The sequence below is a fragment of the Petaurus breviceps genome, unplaced genomic scaffold, assembly GCF_028583685.1.
Source record: "Petaurus breviceps papuanus isolate PSGF00001 unplaced genomic scaffold, PetGlider_PUasm1.0 76, whole genome shotgun sequence".
NCBI lineage: Eukaryota > Metazoa > Chordata > Mammalia > Diprotodontia > Petauridae > Petaurus > Petaurus breviceps.
In genome coordinates this window covers 29,010,183-29,025,523 of record NW_027186473.1, presented here as the reverse complement: position 1 = coordinate 29,025,523, position 15,341 = coordinate 29,010,183, and the positions used below count along the sequence as shown (strand labels likewise).

Below are 15,341 nucleotides of genomic sequence, written 5' to 3'. Positions count from 1 at the left end.
TAGTCTATGTGAGATTTGGAAAAGGTCATAAACAAAGAATCACACTGCATGTGGATAGGTCTTGATCAGCTCTAATGCTAGAATCACATCAATGTGCCAACAGATGCATCCAAGTCTTACTGTATAATGAGAAAAATAAAGCTCCTAAATTATCCTCAGTTTCCCAATATAGCCCCCAATTCCCATACAGGTAGAGCCTCTCCCCTGAAAGATTCCGCATCAATTCTGTGGCTGTGGCAAGATGGGTTATAAAAACAAAACAAAATAAATTATATTATCTCAAGGCAGGTACATTTTCCTGGGTAGAAACCACAGGTAAACTGATAAGTATATAGATAAAAATCTGAGGGGGGAAAATATAATAAATAAGGGAATCAGGAAAAATTAGGGATTGAAGAAATTTAGGGATTATAAGAAGTAGAAGTGAGAGGAGAATATATCTTTTTTATTATTTTTTGCTTTTTGGAGGGGGGAAGGTAAGGCAATTGGGGTTAAGTGACTTGCCCAAGGTCACAAATTTGAACTCAGGCCCTCCTGACTCCAGGGCCAGTGCTCTATTCACTGCGCCACCTAGTGGCCCCAGAATATATCTTTTTTCTTATTTGTATCCCCAGCACCTAGCATTGTTCTAGCACATAGTAGGTACTTAAGAAATGTTTATAATATTGTACAGATCTGGAAGTCATTTGCAAAGGGATGGAAATGGAATCCATGGGAGCTGATAAACTCACTGAGACCAAGGGTATAGAGAGAAAAGAGGGCTCAGGGCAGAGCCTCAGGCAACATCTACAGTTAGGAGGGGGCAGGGTGATGATCCAGTAAAGAAAAAGATACTGAAAGAGTGGTGACACAGGAAGAAGGAAAACTAAACCTGAGTGAGGAGAAAGTACCCAGGAGAGGACAGTAAATGAAATCAAAAGCTTGCAAAGAGGTCAAGAAAGTTGAGAACTGGGGGGAAGGAGGGGGTCAAGAAAGTTGAGAACTGGGGGGGGGGCAGAAGGGAAGTATTCTTTTTTAACAATTTAGAGATCCTTGATAACCCTGGAGGAAAAAAGTATTAAGGATCTCTAAATTGTAAATTCTAAGTTTCAGCTGAGTGGAGAGGTCCAAAGACCAAAGTTTGCAAAGGGTTAGGAAGTGAATGGGAAGAGAATAAGTAGAGGTAACAAGCCCAGATAGTTTTTTTAGGAATTAGTTTTGACAGAAGAGAGAGGTAAGTTGAGAGTTTCCTATTTAAAATAGTAGGCACTACTAACAAGGTGATAGTTAGGCCATGGATGGCTGGTCCAAGATAGTCCTCATTGGATGAGAAGAGCCCTTCTCCACATAGTCTTCTATAACTCTCTATACCATCACCATTCTGACTGGAGAGACCTCTGGCACCCAATTCTCCTTTTTCACTCTGATATTAAGCAAGACTAGGATCAAGGCAGGGGGTGACAAAAGGTTAGAACCATCTGTCAAGATGTGAAGGCTGAGCAGGAACAAGAGCTAAGGCTTGCCCACCAATCTGATCTGGCAGCCTAACCCAGGCCAAACAAGAACTACATAAACAGAATTATTTTAAAAAAATCTTCTTATACAAATAAAATCAGATTTAAATAATTTGAGAAATATTCATTGTTTATGGGTAGGTAGAACCCCACTGTGATCATGTGGAGTGTCAGGAGGAAGTATCCACAAGTGCCACCTGCTATGCCCAATGGTGTCCACAGACAGCCCAATAACTCATATTCTCCTCCCATTCCCTCTTGCTCTTAAGGACACCCAAATGTAGGAGGAAAGAGTTGGGCCCTGAGTTAGAAATGGTGGAATGAATCCCATTCATATAGGATTTGTTCCCTTCCCTCCCCACCAACTCAGAAAGCAAAGGGTGTTCACCAATTAGAGTCCTCTGATACAAGTTCCTCATCCCCTATCATAATTACCAACAGCCAAAACTCTGCTAGAACAAGTAATTCTATACTTCTCCACTGTCACCCTAACCCCTTGTAACTAGATTTAAAAATTAGAACTCTGTCATTCATTCCCCAGCTCCATGACTCCCAACTGGGAGGTGTGAGCCTAGATTTTTGAAGTTACAAAGGCAGAGAGAAAGTGAAGTTCTCTGGCAGAAGGGTGGAGCTATCCCCTCTGGAGTCTATACTCTGACAGTCTCCTCATGGCCCAGGGAACACTTGGACACCCTTTAAATTTTTTTACCCTGCCTAGGGCAAAGCCTCCCTTGGTTATAATAGTAAGTTTTATTGATGTTCAATGTTGAGTTTTTTAAGACCCCTTCATATATAGATGTTTTATTTCCCATATATTGTGATATTATTGACAGCAGCAATGGAGTAAGATTTCCTTTTCCATGATATGATCAAAGGGCAAAGGGATGAGTTAAGTTGGGATCTGCTCAATGACTTTCTCTGGGCTTTTTGAAGAAATTGCTGCGAGCTAAAACAGCAGCTGAACAAAGTTAAGGGCCACAGCCCCAGTTATCTCCCATCATCCACTTCAGATCGAAGGGTTTGAAATACTCCAGGCAATGGCTTCAAGGTAAAACAAAGGGGAGGGGGTGAAGAAAGAGAAGGTTATTTAGTTTTTAAGCATACAACCCAAGATTCTAATCATTTATTAAATATGAATAAACTTTGATGGAACAGTTTTCTGAATGACTTAAGCCTCAGCTACTACTGGCTTCATCTTGAACTGTGACATGCTCTTGTCAATTCTATTCCATTCCGTTCAATACATCATTTATCAAGTGGTTACTCTGTGCAACACATTATACTAGGTATTGAAGACACAAAAACAAAATGAAATGTAAATGAAACTGCCCCTGCCTTCCAGAAGCTTATATACTTCCCCAAGAAACAAGTAAAAAACAAGACCATTTGAGGAGGGGAAGAATATCAAGCCTGAAGGGGATTATGAACCCTGGAGGGGATCAGGGAAGGCTTCAAGGAGAAGTAGGCACCTCTACAGAGCAGTGAAGGGAGATAAGAGAAGTGGAAGTAAAGAGAGGCAGCACTCCAGATATGGGGCACAGTCTGTGCTCTAACCTGGGAGGCTTACATACATAATTATGAAAACAGTTGTTTCTCCTTCAGCAAGGTCTTCTATTGCTTGTGTAGAAAATATCACTATGCGGCTTGTCTGAGGGATGCTCCTTAAGGAGTATCATTGAGCCCCTACAATACTTCCCTCTGTTATGGGAATGAGAATCTAAGATCTTCCCTGCCCCTAGGCCCTTTGATAGGCTTAAGTGACTCTGAGAACCTCCCTTGATTTGAAAAATATACTCTGCCTCCTAAAAGGCTGAATGTGGTCACCTGGAGCCTGGGGGAGGGGGAGGAGTTGTGGGGGTGCTTGTTTTTCAGGAACGCCCACACCTTGATACTTTGGGATTGGGCAAGAGGGTTGTGACATTCTCTGATCCAGGAGAAGGCTATATATACCCTGATGTGAGGTTTTGTTTTGGGGCTCACTTTGAGAAGAGTTGTGTGATTTGACCAGATAAGATTCTGGGCAGCCATTGAGCCCCCTGCCTTTGAAAACCCAGATGTTGGTGCTTCCCTCTCTGGTAACTGACTAGAATTGGATGTAATGGTCAGACAGTTGGAAGCCTGTCTGCTGATCTGTTTCTCTGTCTATATTTTTTGTCTGCTTGTAACCTCTGTATTCTCTGAAGTTCAGGGTGCTGACATTTTTCCCCTGAACTAGGTAAATGACAAATGCTTAATTAAAGCAAGATTTTTAACCCATTTTGAGTTGCTTTCCTTTAGAAAAGCAGATTTAAGAACCTGTGTTGGCAGCCACCCTGGGTATGCTAGGGGGCTTGGCGCTACACCCACACTCCACTCCCTCTGATCAATAAGTATTTCCTCAGCACCTACTACTTGCCAGCCCCTATACAAGCTAACCATTGAGGATACAAGTACAAAAAAAAGGTAGGGTGAGAGAGGACACTAGCATGTGGGGTAATTAGGAAAAGTGCCATCCCAGTATATCAAATTGCCTCAAGTTAAGGTACCCTGTGAACTGCTCAATCATTAAGGTAACTGGTAAAATGTGTGAAAGTTTCATTGTGAATTTATTAAACTGCTTTTTTTTTTTGGTGTTAAGATTAGGAGATGATAGAGTAAGGCAAAATATATTATTAGGGTATATTAATTCAACTTTCTAAAAAGTTTAAAAAATTGTAAAATAACCTGGGAATATACTCAGCATGTTTGCCATAAACTATAATATGAATTCACATTTCTATAGTGCTTCATACAGCGTTTGACACATATTAGGCCCTTAAATGTTTGAATATATATTATATAATATGGTAACATATAATATATACCTTTCTTCTCAACAGCCTTGTAAAGTAATATGAATATTCTTATCCAGTTTACAGATGAAGAAACTAGTTCAAAGAGACTAAAGGAGTGTCCCAAGGTTGCATAGCCAATTACTCAAAGAGCTGAGACTCAAACTCAGATCTTCTGACTCCAAGTCGAGTGTCCATTCCATTACACCTTTACTTTTATTACAAGGGTAAAGACTCTCCAATAGGAGTGTGGCTGAAACTACATTTATATGTTGTTATCATCCATCCACACTAAGAAAAGTTTGATTATTTCTTTTCTTAGAATCACAATGAATTTAATGAACTAAAATAGTTCATTAAATTGTTCAAAAGAATTTCTAATTGTGTTTTATCATAACACAGTCTCACAAATCCTGCGTACTGTCTCTCCACCAGTTGAATCAACAACCAAAAAGAACACTAAATCAAATGATCAATAGACACTTTTTGGGCCCTTGTCCAGCTGCAATCTCTTCATGGGGTATTGGATAAAGAGTTTCATAAATTCTTCTATCCCCAGATCTATGGATAGCATATAAGCTCATCTTGTCAATTCCAGGTGGGAAATATTCCCAAGGAAGAAGTACAGTTCCATTCCACTCATTCCTACCTATGTCAGCCCTAAAATTTAAATCCAACTCTTTCTTACATGTGATGGGCAGGGGGGAGAAAAGGGAGAGAAAAGAAAAAGATGAATACTTAAATCAATATAATTTAAAATGAAACATTTTCCAACTAGGATCAAAAGGTAAGTTGTCAATTGAGCAGAAAATACCTAATATTTGACATGTAGGAAACAAATAAGAATATATAAGACCATGATCCATTTACTGGTGAGAAGTGATCAAAAACATGAACAAATAGCTCTTAAAAGAAAAAATACAAGGGGCGGCCAGGTGGCTCAGAGAGTAAGAGCACTGGCTCCAGTGTCGGGATAACCTGGGGATCAAATCCAGGCTCGGATACTTAGCACCACACCCAGAAATAACTGGCCGTGTAACCTTGAGCAAGTTACTCAACCCCGATTGCTTAAAAAAAAAAAAGCAAAGATTGCATCCCTCTACTTTGTGTATATCTTGGGGAGGCTAGATGGTGCAGTGAGTAAAGCACTGGCCCTGGAGTTGGGAGGACCTGAGTTCGGTTCTGGCCTGAGACATTTAACACCCACACAAAAATACTAGCCGTGAAACCTTGGGCAAATTACTTAACCCCAATTGCCCTCCAAAAGGCAAAAAAAAAGAAAAAGAAAAAATACAAAATATAAACAACCATATGAAAGACTCCTTCAAATCATGAAAAAGAGAAATGAAAATTAAAACAACTTTGAGTTTTCACCTCACACCCAGCAAATTGGCAAAGACAATAGAATTAATTTTGGAGAAGCTAACATAGTAACAGGCACATTAATAACCATCAGGGAAGCTATGAATTAATCAATCAATAAGCATTAAACATTTACTATGTGCCAGGCATTGTGCTAAGCACTGGGGATACAAAAAGAGTCAAAAGGCAATGCCCACCCTAGAAGAGCTCACCATCTAATGAGAGAGATAGCAAGTGAACAAACACCTATTTGCCTGTGTGTTTAAGTGATGCACATGATAAACAGGTTATAATTAAGAGAGAAGCCACTAAGTTTAAGAGAAAGGTTTAAGAGGTCGCTAGGATTGTAGTTGGGGTTGGAAGGAAACCAGGGAAGCCAGGAGGTAGCCATGAGGAGGGAAAGCATTCCAAGCATGGAAGACAGCCTGAGAAAATTCCCAGACACAAGAGATAGAGCCTTTAGTTTGTGGAACAGCAAGAAGACCAATGTTACTGAATCAAAAAATACATGGTGACATCAAGCATCATTTATGTGTAGCTATCTCTTGCCTAGATCTCTGAAATGCATACTTTACATGTTTTTTACTTGGACTTATTTTCATTTCGTTTGAGATTTTATGTTTTCTGCCACTGAAGCCATGGGAGCAGATAAAAACACATTTTGTCAAAGGAGTAAAAACAAATGGTCAGGACTCTACTGAGAAATGTGTAGGGCTGAAGGAACCCTATGCACAACAGTGCTTAGAATTCAAGAACTTCAAAGACCTCCTGGGAAATTCCCATTTTCATCTGTACTTAGATAGACCTTATAGAGCATACTGTGTATACTGGGTATATTTCCTTGCAACTCAGCAGAATCAATGAGCCCATCAAAGATATTGTATATGCAGCTTTTGCTTGGCTGGACCTCTGAAAGGTATATATTACATCTACTTAATTTTGGCTTATTTTCGTTTCAGTCGAGTGTTTCTCTTTTCTGCCATTGAAGCCAAAGGAAGCAGATGGAAACTCACATTGTGAAAGGAGTAAAAGCAAAGGGTCAAGACTCTACTGAGAAATCTGGAGGGTTGGAGGAACTCTATGCACAAAAGGGCTTAGAATTCAAGTACTTCAAAGAACTCCTGAGAAATTCGCGTTTTCATCTTTACTTAAATATACATTCTAGAGCACACTGAGTATACTGGGTATATTTCCCTGTAACTCAGCAGAAACAATGAGCATATCAGAGATCATTTATACATGGCTTTCTGGTGCCTAGATTCCTGAAACACATAAATTACATCTACTTAATTTTGGCTTATTTTCATTTCAGTCGAGTGTTTCTCTTTTCTGCCATTGAAGCCAAAGACATGGAGAGTTGCATGGAAGAAATGAGTATTTACTGTCTAAGGCCATACTGTGGTTGTTTCATGTCATATTTACATAATTAGTGTTCAGTGAAATACAGAATAGCACAGGAAATTTGATGTGAAATATATTTAGCCACCAGAGGATGATATTCTTGACTTTTTCAGTGATGAGTGTCTTGGAGGAACAAGGGTGTCAATATCAATATATTACAGAATACATGGAAGGGTATAGAGACAACTGCTTGCTCAGTGGATAGAGCACTGGACCTTGAGTTAGGAAGACTTGAGTTCAAATCTAGCCTCAGATGCTTTCTAGTTGTGTGACCCTTGAAAAGTCACTTAACCTCTGATTACCTGACAAAAGGATCCACTGGAGAAAGAAATGGTAAGCCAACCCAGTGCCTTTGCTAATAAAATCCCATGGACAGTTGATCAGGGTCACAAAGAGTTGGACAAGACTGAAGAACTGAACCACAAGGAAGGGAGTAAGCTTGAAAGTAGGCTGTTGGAAGGCTGACAAGGTAGGAAGAGGCTGGTTGTAAAGGGCTTTAATAGTCAAACAAGGCTTTGTATTTGATCATTTGATCCTAGAAGTAATACAGAGCTACTAGAGTTTGTCAAATAGGGAATTCAAATATAGGGGTTCACTGACTTGCAACTGAAACTGTGTTATCTATTATGTTATCTCCTCTTATTACCTATTGACTTCACAAGGTTATTGTAATATAACATATGTAAAGAACTTTGTAAACTTTAAACTACCATATAAATGCTAGCTAATACTATCATTAGAATATGAAATGCTTGAGATAAGAGACTTTTCTATTGGTATTCCCACTAAGCTCTTAATAAATATGCCATATTGTTATCCTCATTTTAAAGATTAGGAAACAAGGTTTAGGGAGGTTAAGGTACTTATTTGCTTATGGTCTCATAGCCAGGAAATCTCAAAGGCAAGATTCAAACCTAGGTGTTCCTGATTCCAAAACCAGTTCTCTAATCATTATGTTATACCATTTCTCGGGGCATAAATAGGTTAATGAGGAAGAGAATATTAATTCGTACAGCACTTTAAGGTTCACAAAATACTTTATATATTTTTTCATCCTCAAAATAATCCCTGAAGGTACATGATGTCATAGGGGGAAACTGAGGCTCAGAGAAGTCACATTAATTGCCCAGGTTCCTAAAGCTAGTGTCAGAGGCAGATTTCAAACCTAGGTCCGACTCACTCCAAGTAGAGCATTCTATCCACAGGAAGAAAGTGTACCTTTTGGACACACACCAGACAGATATAATAGACTATTTCCTCACTTAAGATTACCAGCTGGCCTCAGCTGAGATTTTCCTTTAGCTCTAAAATTTGCCCTTCTGCTTTTGTATGCAGAGGGGCCTCAGATCAATTTCTTCCTGGAATAGATTCCTGCAGGAAAAGGAAAATCCTTTACTTGTGGTTAGTCGCTTGAATACCTCTCCATATTCTTCCCTGTCAAGCTTTGGAGATTTTATTTATTCTTGATAGGATGCACTTACCATTGTGGTCATGGCCTTTTTCATTCCAAGCCTCTTTTTGCTGTGCCTTAAAGAATGAAAGGTCTTTAGCTGGAAATTTCTCATGCTGGCTGTTGGGCCAGAAATGATCAATTGGGTGAGATAATGGTTGGGAAAGGGATAGGAAAGAGGGTCATGTACTTCATCTTTAAGAACTTGGTTTTTCAGTTCATCCTTGTTACATTTCTAAGTGAAATGTGACAGCTTTCAAAGTTTAGTTTGAGTTATTTAATCTCTACTTAAGAAGTCATTGTGAGTACAATAATGTCAGAGAAACCAAGACTGAGAGACACCAGAATTCTGATTAAGAAGGTGACCAGTCTTGACTTGAAATGTGCCTCCCTCCCATCAGCAGAAAAGTATCAGACTACAGATATGTAATGGAGGATATATCATCATACATTTATGAAGCTATGTGGTAATTTGTTTTGTTTAACTGTGTTTTCTTTGTTGCAAGGAAGAAATGGTCTGTTTTTTGTTTGTTTGGGGTGCTAGGGAGGGCTGATCATTGGGTTGTAATAGAAATATTTTTTAAAAAAATAAAGGAAAAAATTTTCAAGAAGGGGAGTAAAAAGTCTTGTTATATGATTAACATCAAATTAAAGTTACACACTAGGGAGAAATCAGAGAGCTAAAGTTCTTTCCTTACATACTCATGCTTTGTCTTTCATATCTCACATAATCACTGAGCAACAACTTTTAGTTCTACAGTATTTGACAATAGGAGACGTCCTTTAACAAAACAAAGAAATAGGAATGGTCCTTCCCATATTCTTTAATAACTAACTTCTACACATGAAGAATGTACAAGATTATCAGAATTCTTATATACAAACACACACACACACACATAATACGTACACACACACACACACACACACACACACACTTATAACCAACACACCGAAATAAAATTTGAGATTTAATGCTTTAATGCCCTGGAGTGAAATACTTTCTCTAGCAGAATCATTATCTCTATTATATAATTTGTGAAGGCTCTGTGATCTCATCAGCACTAGGAATTCCCAGTGTGGGCACCCCCATACAGTAATATAGATTGCAACTGGCACATGACTCAATACATAAATTCTAGGGAATTGTCTAAGGCCCAAAGAGATGCACTAACTAGCCCAGGTTCACAAATTAAGAACTAAATGTGAATCCAGGGCACCTGACTCTAAACCCAGAATCACAGCCACTACTTTCCACATGCTATCATGGGAGTACAGTAGTTACTAAGACAATTCTGTTACAGGTATTTTAGCTTAACACAAGAGTTGAGACGATTTTTCCCCTGTGATCTCTGACTCTGTGGTGCAGAAATGAAGTCCTTCCATTAATTCCTTTAGAACACATAAAAGTAAAGAGCAAGTCAATCTATTACTCTGAAATCTCTCTCTCTCTGTGCATTTATATCTGTCCATCTGTCTATCTCTGTATCTATCCATCTGTCCCCCTTCCTCCCCAAATTTAGCCCATTAGCCCAGAGCTATAATTAAATGAAGATGGGGAGTTTATATTTGGCATGACAGTAGCAAAGAGGATAGTCTGACCTTGGGTCACTGACTCTGGAATTTGGGGCAATAGAACCCTTTCCACCCTTCCCCCTCCAAGAATGGTCCATTGGGTAAAGGTAGGCCCCCGTGCCTCAGCAATATGACACTGAGGGTAGTGTCGAAGCATGGGCAGTTGAGAACCATGAGAGTTCAACATTTTGTAGTTGCCTTGGGGAGAAGACCTGCTTCCCCAAGTTTCAAAACCCTGGGACAAGATCTTCATTTTTGGTTTCATTTTTATATATATAGTCTTACCGGTAATTACAATGAGCAAATTCATCTAGTGCCAAACACACACACACACACAATATTTTATTGAAAGTGACTTCCTGGGGGCAGCTTGGTGGTGTGGTAAATAGAGCATGGGCCCTGAAGTCAGCAGGACCTGAGTTCAAATCCAGCCTCAGATACTTAACACTTACTAGCTGTGTGACGTTTGGCAAGTCACTTAACCCCAATTGCCCTGGACCTTCACCCCTGCAAAAAAAAAAAATTTAACTTCCTGGGTGTGAAATTTTTTTCATTTCTTGGGGGTCCCCCTCCCAAAGGAAATTCTGTACAGAGGATGAAATTAGATTTGATTGTAAAGGATTCACAATCAACCTAATATTATCATTTCAATTAGACACAGGAGAAAATCTGTTGCTGAAGTTATCTTTCAATCAATTCAATTTTTTTTTACATTTTAAACAAGTACTTATTACTATTATACTCACCTTGACTTCTCATTGGCAACTTTTAAATACTAGGAATACAAATAGGAAAACTACATTTTTAAAAGATGTTTTATTAGGGGTACATTTTCTCTTAAGTTCAGGCACTGTTTTGCCAGCTCATTAATTCTAAATGTGAAATCAAAATAAATGGTCAATACTCTCCCAATGCCTGGCTAAGAAGAGCCCTGGGTTTTGAATTGGCAGGAGTGGGGTTGAATCCTAGTTCTGTCATTTATTAGCTATGTGACCTTAGGTGTATCATTTAACTTCTCTGTAGTCCAGATTCATCATTTATAAGATGAAAGTAATATTACCTACATCATCTCTATCTATGGATTGTTGTTTTTAAAAAATAATTTTTTAGACCACATAGCCCTATAGAAATGTCAGTTATTGCTGATGTTATTGACATAATATTGTACCATTACTAAAATTCTAAATCCAATTTTCACCCATGTAGAAAGATTCTTAATCTGGGACTTGAGCTTATTTTTCAAATATATTGATGACTATTAAAGAATATATATGGTTATCTTATAATTTTATTTATTTTATTTTGTACATTAAAAATATCATTCTAAGAAGGGGTCCAGAGGCTTCACCAGATCACCACAGCTGATGTTTAAGATCACCTGATAGAGTTCACATTTCTCTAGACATTAGTATAGAACTGGCATGGAGATAAATATGATCCTGGGTTCTCAAAGGCTATATGTCAGAAGGGCACAAGCATTGGTAAGTCATAGCAAGCTGGAAAGTCTTTGAACAGGAGCTTAGTGATGGATAGTATGGCCTGCCATCCAAGGACCCATCTAGGTCAGTTTGGAGATGCTAACCTCGAAGTTGTGTATAGGTTGATGAATTTTTCAGCCATAGCAACTCTAGAAGACCATCTGTTAAATATCTTGGAGTGAATGTTCTCTGTAGTGGTGAAAGGAGTGCCCGCAAAAATGAAATCACAAGCAGGGAGCATTTATCCTTGGTGGGAAGAAAGGCAAAAGTCACCCACTCTCTTTAGGATCCTATACCTAGAGACAGCTAGTTGGTACAATTAATAGAGCACTGGCTCTGGAGTCAGGAGGACCTGAATTCAAATCTGATCTCAGACACTTGATACTTACTAGCTGTGTGACCCTGGGCAAGTCACTTAACCCCAAATGCCTCACCAAAAATATTCCTATGATTTATAAGCATATGAGACTGAGTCAAAAAAAAATTATACATGTAGAATTTAAAAGAACTTAAGAGGGCATCTAGTTCAAACCTTGCGAAATAACACAAATGAGAAAATTAGGACCCACAAAGTGACTTTTCCAGTCATACAGGTAGAAAACAGCAGAATTATGTCTTATGACCCCAAGTTCAACACTGTATCATAATAGGGCTATATAGTGCCCCTCACTCCAACTTCACTGAATTCCTTTAGGTTACAAGAATTAAAAAGAATTTCTGATTATAACTCAGATAAGAGGTGCAGTGTAGTGGAAAGCATATATTGCTAGCCTCCGAGTCAAAAAGACCAGAGTTCAAATACTGATCCATGTCCTCAAGCAACTGCCCTTCCCCCAATAAATTGTAAAGTAGGTACCACCCTACTTTGACTGAGGAAATTTCCTGATCAGAGTTCCTTGTTACAATGAAATAGCAGGTCTAATCCAAACTCTGCTCTCCAAAATAAAAACAAGAAACAAACAAAACAAAACCTTAAATAAGAGTTAGACCAATAAAGTCTGAAAAGAAATGGCTTTAAAAATGCACAAGGACTTCTCTCCTTAACTTGTTGGTCAAGCCCAAATCTTCACCATCCTATTTGGGGTCTTTTGGCAACGATACTGGAGTGGTTTGCCATTTCCTTCTCCAGCTCATTTTATAAATGGGCAAACTGGGTTAAGTGACTTTCCCAGGGTCACAGAGCTTGTAAGTGTCTGAGATCAGATTTTCTTCATGTCTCCAGACTGTACCACCAAGCTGTGCCTCTGCATCATAAAAGATACAGTACCTGAAGCTATCAAGCTAAAGAGCTGACCGACTCCCTCCTCTCCCACACCTTTTGACACGGATGGTACCCGAAGGCCAGCAGACAGAGCAGCACCCAGATCCCAAGATATCCAGTTGCGGAAATGGCCCATGGCAGAGCGATCTGTCAGTATAGATACCCATTTTCTCTCAGCAGGGGTATGTCAGAGAACAAACAGCATCAGTTTCTTAGCAAAGAAAGAAACTTTCCCTATGACACCACCTGAGGATCTTGACTGTATCTCTGAAGCATTGGAAGCATGAGGTAGCAAGACACGTTTGTGTACCCTCTCCACACGTACTTCCACAGTATGTTCTGTGTTTTTTTTTTTACTTTCTTTCTTCAGCTAAATGATCTGTTTATTTAAAACCCTGATGACATTTCTCCTATTCCTACCTACAAATATTCCTCCCACATGTTCAAAAGGGACGGAATTCAGGGTTAAAGCAGATATTACTTTTGCTGACCGTGAGCCACACTAGATCCACCTGATGTTTTCTTGGGTATAAATCCTGGCCTATAGAGCTGAAATGGAATGCTCAGTTAGCTTTATGCCAGGGCCCACCATGAAAACATCCCCATGAGCAGTAGCAGGTCTCTAAAGCCGTTAAGTCCTTACCAATGATAAATAAAAACGGAGAAAGGTCAGTAACAGCTTTTTTTACTTACTGTAACGAAGGCTTTGACAGAAGCCCAGGAAATGTATGCCCATGGGTTTCTGATTAATTGGAGAGCACTACACCCATGGAACCAATTTACAAGTGATTTGCAGGCATGCTGGCATTACTGAAATAAACGCGCCATTACAATGATTTATTCTACTCGTCCCAACACAAATGATAAAGTGAAATTTACAGTTCTTAATTACCACCATGAGAAATGGGGAGGGGAGAAAGAAAGCAAAGATTGGCAATTTGCAAATGTGTCAGTAAGGCATGATACCCACATCCACTGGTTTTATTTTTTTAAGAGTATGACCATAAGATCCATAAAGAGAAATACAAGTGTCTAGAGTAAGCATCAAATCCCAAAACTGTTTGAGGTAAAACTCTTTGGTGGTGGGGAAGATCTCAAAGACTGTGACCTTGGAGGTCACAACCTAAGTTCCAGTATCTGGAGTAACCCAGGGAATTTGACACTGTGACTTTTCAACTCCACAAAGCTATTCTGGGGGGAAGGACCAGGATGGATCCAGGAAGAATCCACTTGTTTTAACTCTTTATTCTTAATAACTAGGTTCTAGGCTCAGTTATTTCTACCTGCTGAAGAAATATAAAATCTGTCAGTGGACTCTTTGCAAACTTGGGGCAAAACCCTAATTGTTCTACTATAATTATGACTTCAGGTATGATGCACTGTTTTCACTTGAGGGTGAGGGTGAAAGTGGGTAAAGAGGGGTAATAATCTTCCCAAATTACTATACCCTACCATTGAACTTTAGATATTTTTATATGTTCTCTTAAAACACAACTGATAGAAATTTAGTAAGAAGTATAAAAGGAAACGATGGAACAACTGGTGTTTTGGTTTCAAATCCTGATTCTGACACATCAGTTGGGTGATCATGGGCAAATATCTTAACTGTACTGAGTTTATTTCATCATCCATAAAATGGGAATAATAATGGGGGTAATAATACCTTAAATGTCTATCTTTAGGGTTCACTGTGAAGCTCAGATGCACTAATAGTGGATATCCCCAAAATTTTAGCGCAGTTTAGCCTTAATAAAGCTTACACTGTACATGCAAAGTCCTCTGAAGGCCTTAAAGTACTAAATAAATGTCCATTTTTATGATGATTATGTCATAACATTTTGATCTGATTCCTACATTACATTCAAAAAGTCAGATATGTGTACACTTTTTAAATATTAAAGCCCTGTATGAATTCCTATTATCATCACTATTGGGAATGGTTTGGATAGGTAGAGGGATTGAATAAGAACTCATTGACTGACTAGACCCAAAGAATGGTAATGGATCAATATCAACCTTGAGGGAGGACTTCAGTAGAATAGCCCAAGGCTCTGGGGTAGGCCCTGTTCGGTTTGAAATTTTTGTCAATAACTTGAATAAAAGCTTACATGGCATGCTTTTCAAACGTGCAAATGGCACAAACCTTTGAGGGAAAACTAATACATTGGATAAGAAGATTAAAATTCCAAAAGATCTTGACAGGCTGGCACATTGGGCCAAATTTAATAAGATAAAATGTAATAGGGAAAAATATAAAGCCTCTACTCAGGCTCAAGGTAGGGGATATGTGACTAGACAGCTCATGTGAAAAGGACCTGGACAAGCCATTCCAGGAAATAATTTAGAAATATGACCAAAAATTCACTTGAAACAGTAATATCACTAGTAGGTCTATACCCCAAAGAAATCAAAGAAAGGGGAAGAATGTACATATATACAGATAGATAGGTAGATAGATAGATAGATAGATAGATAGATAGATAGATAGATAGATAGATAGATAGATAGATA

The 15,341-nt window shown here is 38.8% G+C and overlaps 1 pseudogene; it reads right to left on the bottom strand.

The window, feature by feature from the left end:
* Nucleotides 1–2,461: 2,461 nt before the first annotated feature.
* LOC138174928 (UPF0462 protein C4orf33 homolog) overlaps nt 2,462–15,341 on the bottom strand; it is a 47,526-nt pseudogene continuing 34,646 nt past the window's right edge.